At 44.2% G+C, this 14,052-nt stretch overlaps 28 non-coding genes and 1 pseudogene across 28 annotated transcripts; all 29 read left to right on the top strand.

Moving 5' to 3' along the window:
• Window positions 1-66: 66 nt before the first annotated feature.
• Window positions 67-185, top strand: LOC134117144 (5S ribosomal RNA). The gene has a single exon (XR_009948707.1). It is a non-coding gene; the product is annotated as a 5S ribosomal RNA (ribosomal RNA).
• A 396-nt stretch (window positions 186-581) lies between these two features.
• LOC134117143 (5S ribosomal RNA) lies at window positions 582-700 on the top strand. The gene has a single exon (XR_009948706.1). It is a non-coding gene; the product is annotated as a 5S ribosomal RNA (ribosomal RNA).
• A 396-nt stretch (window positions 701-1,096) lies between these two features.
• LOC134117402 (5S ribosomal RNA) lies at window positions 1,097-1,215 on the top strand (annotated as a pseudogene).
• Window positions 1,216-1,554: 339 nt separating this feature from the next.
• On the top strand, window positions 1,555-1,673 carry LOC134117142 (5S ribosomal RNA). The gene has a single exon (XR_009948705.1). It is a non-coding gene; the product is annotated as a 5S ribosomal RNA (ribosomal RNA).
• Window positions 1,674-2,012: 339 nt separating this feature from the next.
• On the top strand, window positions 2,013-2,131 carry LOC134117141 (5S ribosomal RNA). Its single transcript, XR_009948704.1, has one exon. It is a non-coding gene; the product is annotated as a 5S ribosomal RNA (ribosomal RNA).
• Window positions 2,132-2,527: 396 nt separating this feature from the next.
• LOC134117397 (5S ribosomal RNA) lies at window positions 2,528-2,646 on the top strand. Its single transcript, XR_009948961.1, has one exon. It is a non-coding gene; the product is annotated as a 5S ribosomal RNA (ribosomal RNA).
• A 339-nt stretch (window positions 2,647-2,985) lies between these two features.
• Window positions 2,986-3,104, top strand: LOC134117140 (5S ribosomal RNA). The gene has a single exon (XR_009948703.1). It is a non-coding gene; the product is annotated as a 5S ribosomal RNA (ribosomal RNA).
• A 396-nt stretch (window positions 3,105-3,500) lies between these two features.
• Window positions 3,501-3,619, top strand: LOC134117017 (5S ribosomal RNA). The gene has a single exon (XR_009948580.1). It is a non-coding gene; the product is annotated as a 5S ribosomal RNA (ribosomal RNA).
• A 397-nt stretch (window positions 3,620-4,016) lies between these two features.
• LOC134117138 (5S ribosomal RNA) lies at window positions 4,017-4,135 on the top strand. Its single transcript, XR_009948701.1, has one exon. It is a non-coding gene; the product is annotated as a 5S ribosomal RNA (ribosomal RNA).
• A 339-nt stretch (window positions 4,136-4,474) lies between these two features.
• On the top strand, window positions 4,475-4,593 carry LOC134117137 (5S ribosomal RNA). Its single transcript, XR_009948700.1, has one exon. It is a non-coding gene; the product is annotated as a 5S ribosomal RNA (ribosomal RNA).
• Window positions 4,594-4,989: 396 nt separating this feature from the next.
• LOC134117358 (5S ribosomal RNA) lies at window positions 4,990-5,108 on the top strand. Its single transcript, XR_009948922.1, has one exon. It is a non-coding gene; the product is annotated as a 5S ribosomal RNA (ribosomal RNA).
• A 339-nt stretch (window positions 5,109-5,447) lies between these two features.
• LOC134117136 (5S ribosomal RNA) lies at window positions 5,448-5,566 on the top strand. Its single transcript, XR_009948699.1, has one exon. It is a non-coding gene; the product is annotated as a 5S ribosomal RNA (ribosomal RNA).
• A 339-nt stretch (window positions 5,567-5,905) lies between these two features.
• Window positions 5,906-6,024, top strand: LOC134117135 (5S ribosomal RNA). Its single transcript, XR_009948698.1, has one exon. It is a non-coding gene; the product is annotated as a 5S ribosomal RNA (ribosomal RNA).
• Window positions 6,025-6,420: 396 nt separating this feature from the next.
• LOC134117134 (5S ribosomal RNA) lies at window positions 6,421-6,539 on the top strand. Its single transcript, XR_009948697.1, has one exon. It is a non-coding gene; the product is annotated as a 5S ribosomal RNA (ribosomal RNA).
• A 339-nt stretch (window positions 6,540-6,878) lies between these two features.
• Window positions 6,879-6,997, top strand: LOC134117304 (5S ribosomal RNA). The gene has a single exon (XR_009948867.1). It is a non-coding gene; the product is annotated as a 5S ribosomal RNA (ribosomal RNA).
• Window positions 6,998-7,393: 396 nt separating this feature from the next.
• On the top strand, window positions 7,394-7,512 carry LOC134117133 (5S ribosomal RNA). The gene has a single exon (XR_009948696.1). It is a non-coding gene; the product is annotated as a 5S ribosomal RNA (ribosomal RNA).
• A 396-nt stretch (window positions 7,513-7,908) lies between these two features.
• On the top strand, window positions 7,909-8,027 carry LOC134117357 (5S ribosomal RNA). Its single transcript, XR_009948921.1, has one exon. It is a non-coding gene; the product is annotated as a 5S ribosomal RNA (ribosomal RNA).
• A 339-nt stretch (window positions 8,028-8,366) lies between these two features.
• LOC134117132 (5S ribosomal RNA) lies at window positions 8,367-8,485 on the top strand. The gene has a single exon (XR_009948695.1). It is a non-coding gene; the product is annotated as a 5S ribosomal RNA (ribosomal RNA).
• Window positions 8,486-8,881: 396 nt separating this feature from the next.
• On the top strand, window positions 8,882-9,000 carry LOC134117006 (5S ribosomal RNA). The gene has a single exon (XR_009948569.1). It is a non-coding gene; the product is annotated as a 5S ribosomal RNA (ribosomal RNA).
• A 397-nt stretch (window positions 9,001-9,397) lies between these two features.
• Window positions 9,398-9,516, top strand: LOC134117131 (5S ribosomal RNA). Its single transcript, XR_009948694.1, has one exon. It is a non-coding gene; the product is annotated as a 5S ribosomal RNA (ribosomal RNA).
• A 339-nt stretch (window positions 9,517-9,855) lies between these two features.
• On the top strand, window positions 9,856-9,974 carry LOC134117130 (5S ribosomal RNA). The gene has a single exon (XR_009948693.1). It is a non-coding gene; the product is annotated as a 5S ribosomal RNA (ribosomal RNA).
• Window positions 9,975-10,370: 396 nt separating this feature from the next.
• On the top strand, window positions 10,371-10,489 carry LOC134117356 (5S ribosomal RNA). The gene has a single exon (XR_009948920.1). It is a non-coding gene; the product is annotated as a 5S ribosomal RNA (ribosomal RNA).
• Window positions 10,490-10,828: 339 nt separating this feature from the next.
• Window positions 10,829-10,947, top strand: LOC134117129 (5S ribosomal RNA). The gene has a single exon (XR_009948692.1). It is a non-coding gene; the product is annotated as a 5S ribosomal RNA (ribosomal RNA).
• A 339-nt stretch (window positions 10,948-11,286) lies between these two features.
• Window positions 11,287-11,405, top strand: LOC134117127 (5S ribosomal RNA). The gene has a single exon (XR_009948690.1). It is a non-coding gene; the product is annotated as a 5S ribosomal RNA (ribosomal RNA).
• Window positions 11,406-11,801: 396 nt separating this feature from the next.
• Window positions 11,802-11,920, top strand: LOC134117126 (5S ribosomal RNA). Its single transcript, XR_009948689.1, has one exon. It is a non-coding gene; the product is annotated as a 5S ribosomal RNA (ribosomal RNA).
• Window positions 11,921-12,259: 339 nt separating this feature from the next.
• Window positions 12,260-12,378, top strand: LOC134117303 (5S ribosomal RNA). The gene has a single exon (XR_009948866.1). It is a non-coding gene; the product is annotated as a 5S ribosomal RNA (ribosomal RNA).
• A 396-nt stretch (window positions 12,379-12,774) lies between these two features.
• LOC134117125 (5S ribosomal RNA) lies at window positions 12,775-12,893 on the top strand. The gene has a single exon (XR_009948688.1). It is a non-coding gene; the product is annotated as a 5S ribosomal RNA (ribosomal RNA).
• Window positions 12,894-13,289: 396 nt separating this feature from the next.
• Window positions 13,290-13,408, top strand: LOC134117355 (5S ribosomal RNA). Its single transcript, XR_009948919.1, has one exon. It is a non-coding gene; the product is annotated as a 5S ribosomal RNA (ribosomal RNA).
• A 339-nt stretch (window positions 13,409-13,747) lies between these two features.
• LOC134117124 (5S ribosomal RNA) lies at window positions 13,748-13,866 on the top strand. The gene has a single exon (XR_009948687.1). It is a non-coding gene; the product is annotated as a 5S ribosomal RNA (ribosomal RNA).
• The last annotated feature ends 186 nt before the right edge of the window (window positions 13,867-14,052 follow it).

Below are 14,052 nucleotides of genomic sequence, written 5' to 3'. Positions count from 1 at the left end.
TGCCAACGGCAGGCGTGACATAATTTTTTGACGCATTATAAAGGATTAGGAAAAAGATAAAAAGCAGCTTACGGCCATACCTCTCTGGTTCCGCCCGATCTCGTCTGATCTCGGAAGCTAAGCAGAGCAGGGCCTGGTTAGTACCTGGATGGAAGACCGCCTGGGAATCCCAGGTGCCGTAAGCTTTTTCACTTCTCTCTGAAAGCCGCCGAGCGCCGCAGATTGTACACCTACAAATTACAAAAAGTACATCACATTGTCGAAGAGATGCATGTTTAGTGTTGTTTTAACGTTGGATATATAAGGAACTTAGACAATATCATCAAAATTGATTCCGTTTCATGGTTGCTAAATTAGTGTTGATCAACATTTAACAATTGGCATACTTTTGTTTGTAATTTAGCCGTTGAAATACAGGTGCTAACCCAACATGTTAGAATTGCCAGTGAAGAAAAGTAAAGTTACCTTCAGGTTTTAGGAACCTCTCTTGCCAATCCTAAGAACTGCTTCAATTTTAGAAAAAGAAACTTTTCTGATTATCTTTGACACGTTCTAAAGGATTAGGAAAAAGATAAAAAGCAGCTTACGGCCATACCTCTCTGGTTCCGCCCGATCTCGTCTGATCTCGGAAGCTAAGCAGAGCAGGGCCTGGTTAGTACCTGGATGGAAGACCGCCTGGGAATCCCAGGTGCCGTAAGCTTTTTCACTTCTCTCTGAAAGCCGCCGAGCGCCGCAGATTGTACACCTACAAATTACAAAAAGTACATCACATTGTCGAAGAGATGCATGTTTAGTGTTTTTTTAACGTTGGATATATAAGGAACTTAGACAATATCATCAAAATTGATTCCGTTTCATGGTTGCTAAATTAGTGTTGATCAACATTTAACAATTGGCATACTTTTGTTTGTAATTTAGCCGTTGAAATACAGGTGCTAACCCAACATGTTAGAATTGCCAGTGAAGAAAAGTAAAGTTACCTTCAGGTTTTAGGAACCTCTCTTGCCAATCCTAAGAACTGCTTCAATTTTAGAAAAAGAAACTCTTCTGATTATCTTTGACACGTTTTAAAGGATTAGGAAAAAGATAAAAAGCAGCGTACGGCCATACCTCTCTAGTTCCGCCCGATTTCGTCTGATCTCGGAAGCTAAACAGAGCAGGGCCTGGTTAGTACCTGGATGGAAGACCGCCTGGGAATCCCAGGTGCCGTAAGCTTTTTCACTTCTCTCTCCGAAAGCCGCCCAGCGCCGCAGATTGTACACCCACACAATTGTAAAAAGTATTTCACATTGTAGAAGAGATGCAATAGGAAGAAGATGAAAGGTGGCTTATGTCCATACCATCGTCAGGCCATTTGAGGTGGCGGGGACTGCAATGGCCATCCACCGATTGGCTGGGACTCCTGGGCGGGTCTTCTCTAGTCCATCCAATTTTCGGCATAGGATGTCACAGCCTTCTTTGCATACCCTTATTTAACCCACACAAAGATGCCAACGGCAGGCGTGACATAATTTTTTGACGCATTATAAAGGATTAGGAAAAAGATAAAAAGCAGCTTACGGCCATACCTCTCTGGTTCCGCCCGATCTCGTCTGATCTCGGAAGCTAAGCAGAGCAGGGCCTGGTTAGTACCTGGATGGAAGACCGCCTGGGAATCCCAGGTGCCGTAAGCTTTTTCACTTCTCTCTCCGAAAGCCGCCCAGCGCCGCAGATTGTACACCTACACAATTGTAAAAAGTATTTCACATTGTAGAAGAGATGCAATAGGAAGAAGATGAAAGGTGGCTTACGTCCATACCATCGTCAGGCCATTTGAGGTGGCGGGGACTGCAATGGCCATCCACCGATTGGCTGGGACTCCTGGGCGGGTCTTCTCTAGTCCATCCAATTTTCGGCATAGGATGTCACAGCCTGCTTTGCATACCCTTATTTAACCCACACAAAGATGCCAACGGCAGGCGTGACATAATTTTTTGACGCATTATAAAGGATTAGGAAAAAGATAAAAAGCAGCTTACGGCCATACCTCTCTGGTTCCGCCCGATCTCGTCTGATCTCGGAAGCTAAGCAGAGCAGGGCCTGGTTAGTACCTGGATGGAAGACCGCCTGGGAATCCCAGGTGCCGTAAGCTTTTTCACTTCTCTCTGAAAGCCGCCGAGCGCCGCAGATTGTACACCTACAAATTACAAAAAGTACATCACATTGTCGAAGAGATGCATGTTTAGTGTTGTTTTAACGTTGGATATATAAGGAACTTAGACAATATCATCAAAATTGATTCCGTTTCATGGTTGCTAAATTAGTGTTGATCAACATTTAACAATTGGCATACTTTTGTTTGTAATTTAGCCGTTGAAATACAGGTGCTAACCCAACATGTTAGAATTGCCAGTGAAGAAAAGTAAAGTTACCTTCAGGTTTTAGGAACCTCTCTTGCCAATCCTAAGAACTGCTTCAATTTTAGAAAAAGAAACTCTTCTGATTATCTTTGACACGTTTTAAAGGATTAGGAAAAAGATAAAAAGCAGCGTACGGCCATACCTCTCTGGTTCCGCCCGATTTTGTCTGATCTCGGAAGCTAAGCAGAGCAGGGCCTGGTTAGTACCTGGATGGAAGACCGCCTGGGAATCCCAGGTGCCGTAAGCTTTTTCACTTCTCTCTCCGAAAGCCGCCCAGCGCCGCAGATTGTACACCTACACAATTGTAAAAAGTATTTCACATTGTAGAAGAGATGCAATAGGAAGAAGATGAAAGGTGGCTTACGTCCATACCATCGTCAGGCCATTTGAGGTGGCGGGGACTGCAATGGCCATCCACCGATTGGCTGGGACTCCTGGGCGGGTCTTCTCTAGTCCATCCAATTTTCGGCATAGGATATCACAGCCTTCTTTGCATACCCTTATTTAACCCACACAAAGATGCCAACGGCAGGCGTGACATAATTTTTTGACGCATTATAAAGGATTAGGAAAAAGATAAAAAGCAGCTTACGGCCATACCTCTCTGGTTCCGCCCGATCTCGTCTGATCTCGGAAGCTAAGCAGAGCAGGGCCTGGTTAGTACCTGGATGGAAGACCGCCTGGGAATCCCAGGTGCCGTAAGCTTTTTCACTTCTCTCTGAAAGCCGCCGAGCGCCGCAGATTGTACACCTACAAATTACAAAAAGTATATCACGTTGTCGAAGAGATGCATGTTTAGTGTTGTTTTAACGTTGGATTTATAAGGAACTTAGACAATATCATCAAAATTGATTCCGTTTCATGGTTGCTAAATTAGTGTTGATCAACATTTAACAATTGGCATACTTTTGTTTGTAATTTAGCCGTTGAAATACAGGTGCTAACCCAACATGTTAGAATTGCCAGTGAAGAAAAGTAAAGTTACCTTCAGGTTTTAGGAACCTCTCTTGCCAATCCTAAGAACTGCTTCAATTTTAGAAAAAGAAACTCTTCTGATTATCTTTGACACGTTTTAAAGGATTAGGAAAAAGATAAAAAGCAGCTTACGACCATACCTCTCTGGTTCCGCCCGATCTCATCTGATCTCGGAAGGTAAGCAGAGCAGGGCCTGGTTAGTACCTGGATGGAAGACCGCCTGGGAATCCCAGGTGCCGTAAGCTTTTTCACTTCTCTCTGAAAGCCGCCGAGCGCCGCAGATTGTACACCTACAAATTACAAAAAGTATATCACATTGTCGAAGAGATGCATGTTTAGTGTTGTTTTAACGTTGGATATATAAGGAACTTAGACAATATCATCAAAATTGATTCCGTTTCATGGTTGCTAAATTAGTGTTGATCAACATTTAACAATTGGCATACTTTTGTTTGTAATTTAGCCGTTGAAATACAGGTGCTAACCCAACATGTTAGAATTGCCAGTGAAGAAAAGTAAAGTTACCTTCAGGTTTTAGGAACCTCTCTTGCCAATCCTAAGAACTGCTTCAATTTTAGAAAAAGAAACTTTTCTGATTATCTTTGACACGTTCTAAAGGATTAGGAAAAAGATATTAAAGCAGCTTACGGCCATACCTCTCTGGTTCCGCCCGATCTCGTCTGATCTCGGAAGCTAAGCAGAGCAGGGCCTGGTTAGTACCTGGATGGAAGACCGCCTGGGAATCCCAGGTGCCGTAAGCTTTTTCACTTCTCTCTCCGAAAGCCGCCCAGCGCCGCAGATTGTACACCTACACAATTGTAAAAAGTATTTCACATTGTAGAAGAGATGCAATAGGAAGAAGATGAAAGGTGGCTTACGTCCATACCATCGTCAGGCCATTTGAGGTGGCGGGGACTGCAATGGCCATCCACCGATTGGCTGGGACTCCTGGGCGGGTCTTCTCTAGTCCATCCAATTTTCGGCATAGGATGTCACAGCCTGCTTTGCATACCCTTATTTAACCCACACAAAGATGCCAACGGCAGGCGTGACATAATTTTTTGACGCATTATAAAGGATTAGGAAAAAGATAAAAAGCAGCTTACGGCCATACCTCTCTGGTTCCGCCCGATCTCGTCTGATCTCGGAAGCTAAGCAGAGCAGGGCCTGGTTAGTACCTGGATGGAAGACCGCCTGGGAATCCCAGGTGCCGTAAGCTTTTTCACTTCTCTCTGAAAGCCGCCGAGCGCCGCAGATTGTACACCTACAAATTACAAAAAGTACATCACATTGTCGAAGAGATGCATGTTTAGTGTTGTTTTAACGTTGGATATATAAGGAACTTAGACAATATCATCAAAATTGATTCCGTTTCATGGTTGCTAAATTAGTGTTGATCAACATTTAACAATTGGCATACTTTTGTTTGTAATTTAGCCGTTGAAATACAGGTGCTAACCCAACATGTTAGAATTGCCAGTGAAGAAAAGTAAAGTTACCTTCAGGTTTTAGGAACCTCTCTTGCCAATCCTAAGAACTGCTTCAATTTTAGAAAAAGAAACTCTTCTGATTATCTTTGACACGTTTTAAAGGATTAGGAAAAAGATAAAAAGCAGCGTACGGCCATACCTCTCTAGTTCCGCCCGATTTCGTCTGATCTCGGAAGCTAAGCAGAGCAGGGCCTGGTTAGTACCTGGATGGAAGACCGCCTGGGAATCCCAGGTGCCGTAAGCTTTTTCACTTCTCTCTCCGAAAGCCGCCCAGCGCCGCAGATTGTACACCCACACAATTGTAAAAAGTATTTCACATTGTAGAAGAGATGCAATAGGAAGAAGATGAAAGGTGGCTTATGTCCATACCATCGTCAGGCCATTTGAGGTGGCGGGGACTGCAATGGCCATCCACCGATTGGCTGGGACTCCTGGGCGGGTCTTCTCTAGTCCATCCAATTTTCGGCATAGGATGTCACAGCCTTCTTTGCATACCCTTATTTAACCCACACAAAGATGCCAACGGCAGGCGTGACATAATTTTTTGACGCATTATAAAGGATTAGGAAAAAGATAAAAAGCAGCTTACGGCCATACCTCTCTGGTTCCGCCCGATCTCGTCTGATCTCGGAAGCTAAGCAGAGCAGGGCCTGGTTAGTACCTGGATGGAAGACCGCCTGGGAATCCCAGGTGCCGTAAGCTTTTTCACTTCTCTCTCCGAAAGCCGCCCAGCGCCGCAGATTGTACACCTACACAATTGTAAAAAGTATTTCACATTGTAGAAGAGATGCAATAGGAAGAAGATGAAAGGTGGCTTACGTCCATACCATCGTCAGGCCATTTGAGGTGGCGGGGACTGCAATGGCCATCCACCGATTGGCTGGGACTCCTGGGCGGGTCTTCTCTAGTCCATCCAATTTTCGGCATAGGATGTCACAGCCTGCTTTGCATACCCTTATTTAACCCACACAAAGATGCCAACGGCAGGCGTGACATAATTTTTTGACGCATTATAAAGGATTAGGAAAAAGATAAAAAGCAGCTTACGGCCATACCTCTCTGGTTCCGCCCGATCTCGTCTGATCTCGGAAGCTAAGCAGAGCAGGGCCTGGTTAGTACCTGGATGGAAGACCGCCTGGGAATCCCAGGTGCCGTAAGCTTTTTCACTTCTCTCTGAAAGCCGCCGAGCGCCGCAGATTGTACACCTACAAATTACAAAAAGTACATCACATTGTCGAAGAGATGCATGTTTAGTGTTTTTTTAACGTTGGATATATAAGGAACTTAGACAATATCATCAAAATTGATTCCGTTTCATGGTTGCTAAATTAGTGTTGATCAACATTTAACAATTGGCATACTTTTGTTTGTAATTTAGCCGTTGAAATACAGGTGCTAACCCAACATGTTAGAATTGCCAGTGAAGAAAAGTAAAGTTACCTTCAGGTTTTAGGAACCTCTCTTGCCAATCCTAAGAACTGCTTCAATTTTAGAAAAAGAAACTTTTCTGATTATCTTTGACACGTTCTAAAGGATTAGGAAAAAGATAAAAAGCAGCTTACGGCCATACCTCTCTGGTTCCGCCCGATCTCGTCTGATCTCGGAAGCTAAGCAGAGCAGGGCCTGGTTAGTACCTGGATGGAAGACCGCCTGGGAATCCCAGGTGCCGTAAGCTTTTTCACTTCTCTCTCCGAAAGCCGCCCAGCGCCGCAGATTGTACACCCACACAATTGTAAAAAGTATTTCACATTGTAGAAGAGATGCAATAGGAAGAAGATGAAAGGTGGCTTACGTCCATACCATCGTCAGGCCATTTGAGGTGGCGGGGACTGCAATGGCCATCCACCGATTGGCTGGGACTCCTGGGCGGGTCTTCTCTAGTCCATCCAATTTTCGGCATAGGATGTCACAGCCTTCTTTGCATACCCTTATTTAACCCACACAAAGATGCCAACGGCAGGCGTGACATAATTTTTTGACGCATTATAAAGGATTAGGAAAAAGATAAAAAGCAGCTTACGGCCATACATCTCTGGTTCCGCCCGATCTCGTCTGATCTCGGAAGCTAAGCAGAGCAGGGCCTGGTTAGTACCTGGATGGAAGACCGCCTGGGAATCCCAGGTGCCGTAAGCTTTTTCACTTCTCTCTGAAAGCCGCCGAGCGCCGCAGATTGTACACCTACAAATTACAAAAAGTATATCACGTTGTCGAAGAGATGCATGTTTAGTGTTGTTTTAACGTTGGATATATAAGGAACTTAGACAATATCATCAAAATTGATTCCGTTTCATGGTTGCTAAATTAGTGTTGATCAACATTTAACAATTGGCATACTTTTGTTTGTAATTTAGCCGTTGAAATACAGGTGCTAACCCAACATGTTAGAATTGCCAGTGAAGAAAAGTAAAGTTACCTTCAGGTTTTAGGAACCTCTCTTGCCAATCCTAAGAACTGCTTCAATTTTAGAAAAAGAAACTCTTCTGATTATCTTTGACACGTTTTAAAGGATTAGGAAAAAGATAAAAAGCAGCTTACGGCCATACCTCTCTGGTTCCGCCCGATCTCGTCTGATCTCGGAAGCTAAGCAGAGCAGGGCCTGGTTAGTACCTGGATGGAAGACCGCCTGGGAATCCCAGGTGCCGTAAGCTTTTTCACTTCTCTCTGAAAGCCGCCGAGCGCCGCAGATTGTACACCTACAAATTACAAAAAGTACATCACATTGTCGAAGAGATGCATGTTTAGTGTTGTTTTAACGTTGGATATATAAGGAACTTAGACAATATCATCAAAATTGATTCCGTTTCATGGTTGCTAAATTAGTGTTGATCAACATTTAACAATTGGCATACTTTTGTTTGTAATTTAGCCGTTGAAATACAGGTGCTAACCCAACATGTTAGAATTGCCAGTGAAGAAAAGTAAAGTTACCTTCAGGTTTTAGGAACCTCTCTTGCCAATCCTAAGAACTGCTTCAATTTTAGAAAAAGAAACTCTTCTGATTATCTTTGACACGTTTTAAAGGATTAGGAAAAAGATAAAAAGCAGCGTACGGCCATACCTCTCTAGTTCCGCCCGATTTCGTCTGATCTCGGAAGCTAAGCAGAGCAGGGCCTGGTTAGTACCTGGATGGAAGACCGCCTGGGAATCCCAGGTGCCGTAAGCTTTTTCACTTCTCTCTCCGAAAGCCGCCCAGCGCCGCAGATTGTACACCCACACAATTGTAAAAAGTATTTCACATTGTAGAAGAGATGCAATAGGAAGAAGATGAAAGGTGGCTTATGTCCATACCATCGTCAGGCCATTTGAGGTGGCGGGGACTGCAATGGCCATCCACCGATTGGCTGGGACTCCTGGGCGGGTCTTCTCTAGTCCATCCAATTTTCGGCATAGGATGTCACAGCCTTCTTTGCATACCCTTATTTAACCCACACAAAGATGCCAACGGCAGGCGTGACATAATTTTTTGACGCATTATAAAGGATTAGGAAAAAGATAAAAAGCAGCTTACGGCCATACCTCTCTGGTTCCGCCCGATCTCGTCTGATCTCGGAAGCTAAGCAGAGCAGGGCCTGGTTAGTACCTGGATGGAAGACCGCCTGGGAATCCCAGGTGCCGTAAGCTTTTTCACTTCTCTCTGAAAGCCGCCGAGCGCCGCAGATTGTACACCTACAAATTACAAAAAGTATATCACGTTGTCGAAGAGATGCATGTTTAGTGTTGTTTTAACGTTGGATTTATAAGGAACTTAGACAATATCATCAAAATTGATTCCGTTTCATGGTTGCTAAATTAGTGTTGATCAACATTTAACAATTGGCATACTTTTGTTTGTAATTTAGCCGTTGAAATACAGGTGCTAACCCAACATGTTAGAATTGCCAGTGAAGAAAAGTAAAGTTACCTTCAGGTTTTAGGAACCTCTCTTGCCAATCCTAAGAACTGCTTCAATTTTAGAAAAAGAAACTCTTCTGATTATCTTTGACACGTTTTAAAGGATTAGGAAAAAGATAAAAAGCAGCTTACGACCATACCTCTCTGGTTCCGCCCGATCTCATCTGATCTCGGAAGGTAAGCAGAGCAGGGCCTGGTTAGTACCTGGATGGAAGACCGCCTGGGAATCCCAGGTGCCGTAAGCTTTTTCACTTCTCTCTGAAAGCCGCCGAGCGCCGCAGATTGTACACCTACAAATTACAAAAAGTATATCACATTGTCGAAGAGATGCATGTTTAGTGTTGTTTTAACGTTGGATATATAAGGAACTTAGACAATATCATCAAAATTGATTCCGTTTCATGGTTGCTAAATTAGTGTTGATCAACATTTAACAATTGGCATACTTTTGTTTGTAATTTAGCCGTTGAAATACAGGTGCTAACCCAACATGTTAGAATTGCCAGTGAAGAAAAGTAAAGTTACCTTCAGGTTTTAGGAACCTCTCTTGCCAATCCTAAGAACTGCTTCAATTTTAGAAAAAGAAACTTTTCTGATTATCTTTGACACGTTCTAAAGGATTAGGAAAAAGATATTAAAGCAGCTTACGGCCATACCTCTCTGGTTCCGCCCGATCTCGTCTGATCTCGGAAGCTAAGCAGAGCAGGGCCTGGTTAGTACCTGGATGGAAGACCGCCTGGGAATCCCAGGTGCCGTAAGCTTTTTCACTTCTCTCTCCGAAAGCCGCCCAGCGCCGCAGATTGTACACCTACACAATTGTAAAAAGTATTTCACATTGTAGAAGAGATGCAATAGGAAGAAGATGAAAGGTGGCTTACGTCCATACCATCGTCAGGCCATTTGAGGTGGCGGGGACTGCAATGGCCATCCACCGATTGGCTGGGACTCCTGGGCGGGTCTTCTCTAGTCCATCCAATTTTCGGCATAGGATGTCACAGCCTGCTTTGCATACCCTTATTTAACCCACACAAAGATGCCAACGGCAGGCGTGACATAATTTTTTGACGCATTATAAAGGATTAGGAAAAAGATAAAAAGCAGCTTACGGCCATACCTCTCTGGTTCCGCCCGATCTCGTCTGATCTCGGAAGCTAAGCAGAGCAGGGCCTGGTTAGTACCTGGATGGAAGACCGCCTGGGAATCCCAGGTGCCGTAAGCTTTTTCACTTCTCTCTGAAAGCCGCCGAGCGCCGCAGATTGTACACCTACAAATTACAAAAAGTACATCACATTGTCGAAGAGATGCATGTTTAGTGTTGTTTTAACGTTGGATATATAAGGAACTTAGACAATATCATCAAAATTGATTCCGTTTCATGGTTGCTAAATTAGTGTTGATCAACATTTAACAATTGGCATACTTTTGTTTGTAATTTAGCCGTTGAAATACAGGTGCTAACCCAACATGTTAGAATTGCCAGTGAAGAAAAGTAAAGTTACCTTCAGGTTTTAGGAACCTCTCTTGCCAATCCTAAGAACTGCTTCAATTTTAGAAAAAGAAACTCTTCTGATTATCTTTGACACGTTTTAAAGGATTAGGAAAAAGATAAAAAGCAGCGTACGGCCATACCTCTCTAGTTCCGCCCGATTTCGTCTGATCTCGGAAGCTAAGCAGAGCAGGGCCTGGTTAGTACCTGGATGGAAGACCGCCTGGGAATCCCAGGTGCCGTAAGCTTTTTCACTTCTCTCTCCGAAAGCCGCCCAGCGCCGCAGATTGTACACCCACACAATTGTAAAAAGTATTTCACATTGTAGAAGAGATGCAATAGGAAGAAGATGAAAGGTGGCTTATGTCCATACCATCGTCAGGCCATTTGAGGTGGCGGGGACTGCAATGGCCATCCACCGATTGGCTGGGACTCCTGGGCGGGTCTTCTCTAGTCCATCCAATTTTCGGCATAGGATGTCACAGCCTTCTTTGCATACCCTTATTTAACCCACACAAAGATGCCAACGGCAGGCGTGACATAATTTTTTGACGCATTATAAAGGATTAGGAAAAAGATAAAAAGCAGCTTACGGCCATACCTCTCTGGTTCCGCCCGATCTCGTCTGATCTCGGAAGCTAAGCAGAGCAGGGCCTGGTTAGTACCTGGATGGAAGACCGCCTGGGAATCCCAGGTGCCGTAAGCTTTTTCACTTCTCTCTCCGAAAGCCGCCCAGCGCCGCAGATTGTACACCTACACAATTGTAAAAAGTATTTCACATTGTAGAAGAGATGCAATAGGAAGAAGATGAAAGGTGGCTTACGTCCATACCATCGTCAGGCCATTTGAGGTGGCGGGGACTGCAATGGCCATCCACCGATTGGCTGGGACTCCTGGGCGGGTCTTCTCTAGTCCATCCAATTTTCGGCATAGGATGTCACAGCCTGCTTTGCATACCCTTATTTAACCCACACAAAGATGCCAACGGCAGGCGTGACATAATTTTTTGACGCATTATAAAGGATTAGGAAAAAGATAAAAAGCAGCTTACGGCCATACCTCTCTGGTTCCGCCCGATCTCGTCTGATCTCGGAAGCTAAGCAGAGCAGGGCCTGGTTAGTACCTGGATGGAAGACCGCCTGGGAATCCCAGGTGCCGTAAGCTTTTTCACTTCTCTCTGAAAGCCGCCGAGCGCCGCAGATTGTACACCTACAAATTACAAAAAGTACATCACATTGTCGAAGAGATGCATGTTTAGTGTTTTTTTAACGTTGGATATATAAGGAACTTAGACAATATCATCAAAATTGATTCCGTTTCATGGTTGCTAAATTAGTGTTGATCAACATTTAACAATTGGCATACTTTTGTTTGTAATTTAGCCGTTGAAATACAGGTGCTAACCCAACATGTTAGAATTGCCAGTGAAGAAAAGTAAAGTTACCTTCAGGTTTTAGGAACCTCTCTTGCCAATCCTAAGAACTGCTTCAATTTTAGAAAAAGAAACTTTTCTGATTATCTTTGACACGTTCTAAAGGATTAGGAAAAAGATAAAAAGCAGCTTACGGCCATACCTCTCTGGTTCCGCCCGATCTCGTCTGATCTCGGAAGCTAAGCAGAGCAGGGCCTGGTTAGTACCTGGATGGAAGACCGCCTGGGAATCCCAGGTGCCGTAAGCTTTTTCACTTCTCTCTCCGAAAGCCGCCCAGCGCCGCAGATTGTACACCCACACAATTGTAAAAAGTATTTCACATTGTAGAAGAGATGCAATAGGAAGAAGATGAAAGGTGGCTTACGTCCATACCATCGTCAGGCCATTTGAGGTGGCGGGGACTGCAATGGCCATCCACCGATTGGCTGGGACTCCTGGGCGGGTCTTCTCTAGTCCATCCAATTTTCGGCATAGGATGTCACAGCCTTCTTTGCATACCCTTATTTAACCCACACAAAGATGCCAACGGCAGGCGTGACATAATTTTTTGACGCATTATAAAGGATTAGGAAAAAGATAAAAAGCAGCTTACGGCCATACATCTCTGGTTCCGCCCGATCTCGTCTGATCTCGGAAGCTAAGCAGAGCAGGGCCTGGTTAGTACCTGGATGGAAGACCGCCTGGGAATCCCAGGTGCCGTAAGCTTTTTCACTTCTCTCTGAAAGCCGCCGAGCGCCGCAGATTGTACACCTACAAATTACAAAAAGTATATCACGTTGTCGAAGAGATGCATGTTTAGTGTTGTTTTAACGTTGGATATATAAGGAACTTAGACAATATCATCAAAATTGATTCCGTTTCATGGTTGCTAAATTAGTGTTGATCAACATTTAACAATTGGCATACTTTTGTTTGTAATTTAGCCGTTGAAATACAGGTGCTAACCCAACATGTTAGAATTGCCAGTGAAGAAAAGTAAAGTTACCTTCAGGTTTTAGGAACCTCTCTTGCCAATCCTAAGAACTGCTTCAATTTTAGAAAAAGAAACTCTTCTGATTATCTTTGACACGTTTTAAAGGATTAGGAAAAAGATAAAAAGCAGCTTACGGCCATACCTCTCTGGTTCCGCCCGATCTCGTCTGATCTCGGAAGCTAAGCAGAGCAGGGCCTGGTTAGTACCTGGATGGAAGACCGCCTGGGAATCCCAGGTGCCGTAAGCTTTTTCACTTCTCTCTGAAAGCCGCCGAGCGCCGCAGATTGTACACCTACAAATTACAAAAAGTACATCACATTGTCGAAGAGATGCATGTTTAGTGTTGTTTTAACGTTGGATATATAAGGAACTTAGACAATATCATCAAAATTGATTCCGTTTCATGGTTGCTAAATTAGTGTTGATCAACATTTAACAATTGGCATACTTTTGTTTGTAATTTAGCCGTTGAAATACAGGTGCTAACCCAACATGTTAGAATTGCCAGTGAAGAAAAGTAAAGTTACCTTCAGGTTTTAGGAACCTCTCTTGCCAATCCTAAGAACTGCTTCAATTTTAGAAAAAGAAACTCTTCTGATTATCTTTGACACGTTTTAAAGGATTAGGAAAAAGATAAAAAGCAGCGTACGGCCATACCTCTCTAGTTCCGCCCGATTTCGTCTGATCTCGGAAGCTAAGCAGAGCAGGGCCTGGTTAGTACCTGGATGGAAGACCGCCTGGGAATCCCAGGTGCCGTAAGCTTTTTCACTTCTCTCTCCGAAAGCCGCCCAGCGCCGCAGATTGTACACCCACACAATTGTAAAAAGTATTTCACATTGTAGAAGAGATGCAATAGGAAGAAGATGAAAGGTGGCTTATGTCCATACCATCGTCAGGCCATTTGAGGTGGCGGGGACTGCAATGGCCATCCACCGATTGGCTGGGACTCCTGGGCGGGTCTTCTCTAGTCCATCCAATTTTCGGCATAGGATGTCACAGCCTTCTTTGCATACCCTTATTTAACCCACACAAAGATGCCAACGGCAGGCGTGACATAATTTTTTGACGCATTATAAAGGATTAGGAAAAAGATAAAAAGCAGCTTACGGCCATACCTCTCTGGTTCCGCCCGATCTCGTCTGATCTCGGAAGCTAAGCAGAGCAGGGCCTGGTTAGTACCTGGATGGAAGACCGCCTGGGAATCCCAGGTGCCGTAAGCTTTTTCACTTCTCTCTCCGAAAGCCGCCCAGCGCCGCAGATTGTACACCTACACAATTGTAAAAAGTATTTCACATTGTAGAAGAGATGCAATAGGAAGAAGATGAAAGGTGGCTTACGTCCATACCATCGTCAGGCCATTTGAGGTGGCGGGGACTGCAATGGCCATCCACCGATTGGCTGGGACT

Source organism: Pungitius pungitius, unplaced genomic scaffold (genome assembly GCF_949316345.1).
Source record: "Pungitius pungitius unplaced genomic scaffold, fPunPun2.1 scaffold_40, whole genome shotgun sequence".
In the NCBI taxonomy this organism is placed as follows: domain Eukaryota; kingdom Metazoa; phylum Chordata; class Actinopteri; order Perciformes; family Gasterosteidae; genus Pungitius; species Pungitius pungitius.
This window is presented reverse-complemented; position numbering and strand designations above follow the sequence as displayed.